The sequence below is a fragment of the Biomphalaria glabrata genome, chromosome 1 (genome assembly GCF_947242115.1).
Source record: "Biomphalaria glabrata chromosome 1, xgBioGlab47.1, whole genome shotgun sequence".
Lineage (NCBI taxonomy): Eukaryota > Metazoa > Mollusca > Gastropoda > Planorbidae > Biomphalaria > Biomphalaria glabrata.
The window spans coordinates 85,230,322-85,234,185 of NC_074711.1; the positions used below are offsets into that span (position 1 = coordinate 85,230,322).

Genomic DNA, 3,864 nt, shown 5'->3' on the forward strand with positions numbered 1-3,864 from the left:
CTGGAATGTAAAGGTTCTTACAGAATAATAATGATCTTTGATCTTCATGACCTTTAACCTTTGTTTTTTTTTCTAAGTGAAGAGTATTAGATGTGATAAGATGTCTTGCATTATGTTGAGAATAGCATTAGATGTAGACAGGCGCAGAAGATGAGAAAAAAATTACATAGACCCCCCCCCCTCCGGCGGACAATCGCTTTGTCTGCATGATATGCGGGAAAATATGCAGGTCGCATCTGGGTTTGCGTAGTCATGTGAAACACTGCACCCAACCTTAATCTATGGAATCAAAGACATGGACATTATCACTAGTTGTAATAAAAAGTCTAGCATTAGGTTGAGAAGTGAATGATGGCCTTTCTTCTTCGTCATTTTCATGTCGGAGGATATCAGTAAATGTCTATATATGAGATGAACCGCTCAGAGGTTTCTAGATCAGGCAGTTCTCCGTATAGTTTTTGTTCTATAGGTCTTGTTCGGGCCAATTGATGTAGTATGCAGCTTTGAAGGACATAGTCAACATTTTCTGGGTTTCGCTAGTCCCGACTTCAAGCTTGGTGCCTCAAATGTCGGCAACGCAGATGGAGGTGCCAAAATCGCGGTTTCGATACTCGGTTTGAACCAAATATTTTTTTAGTTATTTTTTTTTATTTTTATTTTATTTTAGAATGGAGGTATATTCCTTTTAAAAAAATGTATTTTCTTTTATTGTTTCATTTATTTATTTTGTAAAGTAAGCTTAAGAAGGTCTTAAAAATTTAGGATTGAAACGATTAAAAAGTAGGAGTAGGAAAAGAGTAGAGAGAGATCAAGAAATTGTAAGAGAGAGATGGAGAGAAGAGGGAATGAGAGAGAGAGTGAGGGGGGGAGAGGAAGAAGAGTGAACAAGAAAAAAAGAAAAGAGAGGGAGAAAGAGAAGGCTAGTGAAGATAGATATGGGTGGAATATGGGAGGGACAAAGAATGAGAAAGAACAGGTGTGCGTTTTTTATGCATGCGTGTGAAGGAGCTACTTTTAACACAAATAGTAATTGTTTCACTTATATCATCCATTTAAATCCAACTAAACCCTGCGACAGCTTTATTTAAACTAAAAGCTCTTAAGACACTTGGTCAAAGAAAAAGACTTCGTCCTGACACCATGAATGATAGTTTGGCTTATCACCCAGCCCTTGGTCGTAGCTCAACCATCAATCAGATGATAAGTTGTTTGTTGTAAAATGTTGTACATGTTTTGGATGTTCTTTCAGAGTTCAAGATAATCTACGTCCTAGTCCAAACGTCTCGCTGGACGACTGGGGGGGTGGCAGCTAGAAGAGTATGAACCCGGTACCATTGAGATATCCCGAAAAAATTACTAGCGCCCATACCGCATGACATGGAAGCCATTCGTTAGGTCAGGCGAACACCTAACGATATATACAGTTTATTAAATACTTTTGAATATTAACAATGTAGGCTTAATAATAATAACAACAAAGCCAGCCGGTTAAACAGTACAGTCATACAATCATGTCTGCAACATATCTATTTCGTATGGAGGGAGATAAGATTGCGGTTATTGACAGAGAGTTCTTAATAGCGTCTGCTATTCCCGCTGATAATATTGAAACCTGCCTGTTCAACTGCACAATTTACCAAATACATGACTCATGGGTGGGCTCAATGGGGTGTATTCGAGTTTGTTTGAAAACACAAACATTTTGTGTAATCTTTTTTTTAATGATTAATGTGTTGATGTTTGTGGTCTAGAATAGTCTACAGAGATTCGACTTTCGTAAATTACATTTTTATTTTTTTTTTGTTTTGTTTTTGTTGTTATTATTTTTTTTTATTTAATTAAGATTTTGTTTTTTTTTTCTTTCAGATCCAGATGTAGTCTGATTGGTGTGACATGTGCCAGAATGAACGAAACACACTTAACTTCTGAGGATCTTAACACTAATCAACTATTTTTTACTACATTTGTTTAAAACAAAGTCTTTCTGGAAAACCACATCAGCAAAAAAAAAAAAAATCATTTCTGAATTTCAGTTTCTTAGATTATAGATTTCATACTAATTAAAAATCTAATTTTGAAAGTATTAAATTACTTTATTTCCCCAAATATCGACTTTGTTGAAATAAGCTTCTATTTCCAGATCTCAGTAGGCTGAGATGTCCATTGGTTCGAAGACTTTGAACTGCAACTTGTATTGTTGTCATCTTTTATTTAAAAACGAACATTTATAATTAAAGAAAGGGTATTAAAAGAAATTTCTATAAATCAAATAAGAACATAAAACTAAAATGTTATTTAACCTTGGTTAGGCCAATAATAGAATATGCATCCTCCGTTTGGGACCCCTCAACTCAAGAAAACATTAAGAAACTGGAACAGACACAAAATAGAGCAGTGCGATTCATAACAAACGAATATTCACATTTGACTAGAGTAACACCTTTAGTAAAATCACTAAATTTAGAAAGCCTTCAGGACAGAAGGCTCAAAAGTAAAGTAGCAATCATAAATAAAACACTGAACCATAATCTTCAAATACAAAAACAAAATTTAATAAAATACTCTGAAAGACACAAAGATAAAGGCACATTCCTCGTCCCATATGCTAGGACAAATTTGTACAAATACTCCTTCTTCCCTAGTGCTATTAGAGCATGGAATGGGTTGCCTGAGCTAGCCAGGAAAACCAGTGACTTGGCAGAATTTAAGTCATTGGTTAATATGCATGACTAAATGCATGATGCGTAGGACGTAATCATCTTCTTTTTTGAAGTAACGTCTGTATTATATAAGATAAGATAAGATAAGATAGTGTGCATATAAAGATGGATCTAACATGTATTCTTTCCTGTAGTCGAACTAATTCATTATGATTCAGAAAATTGCACTCTAATCTCTGCTCCAATTACTCGTTCTTTTGTTATTATAAAAAAGGTGTAGCCTATTGAAGGGGCATGGGCGTAGCCAGGATTTTTTTTCGGGGAGGGTTTTGGGGGTTCTCCCCCCCGACCCCCCCCCCCCGCGAAAAACAAATTATATATATATATATATGTGTGTGTGTGTGTGTACATAATTAATCTTTATAACATTCTGACCCTTTCGGAAGACGTTTATTGTTTATTGTAGACTCCCCGCCCTTGCTAGCAAAGGGGTCTGGGGGAGGTCGCAGCGCTCCCCCAGCGCGGGGCGAAGCCCCGCCGCCGAGCAATATTTCTGGTATTGAAAGCCGCCGAGCACTATTTCTGGTATTGAAAGCCAACAAAATGCATATTCTGAGGTATCTACAGTGCATTATCTTGCTATTAAAAAGTTTTATTTCAAAAACCTAATGTGCTATTCTTATTGACTTTTTAGACCCTCTCGCGCCGTTCGGCGCATTTTCCGGCAAGCTGTTACCGCAACTCTTATTTTGCGTAATTCATTTTGTCGGAAAACATGTCCCGCAAAACCTCATGCGACGCTCTGTCACAACCTTACTAAGGATTCGACTCCCAGTTCGGCATATGATTTCTTTGATTTAGACCCGATCTCTATGACTGACTCCTAAAATCTGTCTTAGCCATCTTTGTTGAGACACATTTAATGTTTTTCAATTTCGGTAGAAGACTATTCACACTTAATTAATGGAGCCCAAGCCACTGGAAGAAATCTGTAACCTTTCTTGACTACGCTCTTGAAATTATATGGCTGTATTTAGCTTTAGATTTTATATGGAAAAGGAAAGTTTTTTCGTCAAATCATCTGTTGAGGGGTTTTATACTAAAAAATCTCTGGGGTTTTTTTTGTTTTGTTTTTAATTCAAAACCCAATTTAGCTACGATCATAGAATTTGGTGACTGTAGTTTGCTTTAAAATAATATTGAA

General features: G+C 36.3%; 1 protein-coding gene across 1 annotated transcript in view; it reads left to right on the forward strand.

Moving 5' to 3' along the window:
* Window positions 1–2,937, forward strand: part of LOC106079503 (octopamine receptor beta-2R-like) — a 103,577-nt gene extending 100,640 nt beyond the window's left edge. The window contains exon 2 of the mRNA XM_056018274.1: window positions 1,867–2,937. The gene's annotated coding sequence lies outside the window, so the exon portion shown is untranslated. The remainder of the gene's footprint in view (window positions 1–1,866) is intronic.
* The last annotated feature ends 927 nt before the right edge of the window (window positions 2,938–3,864 follow it).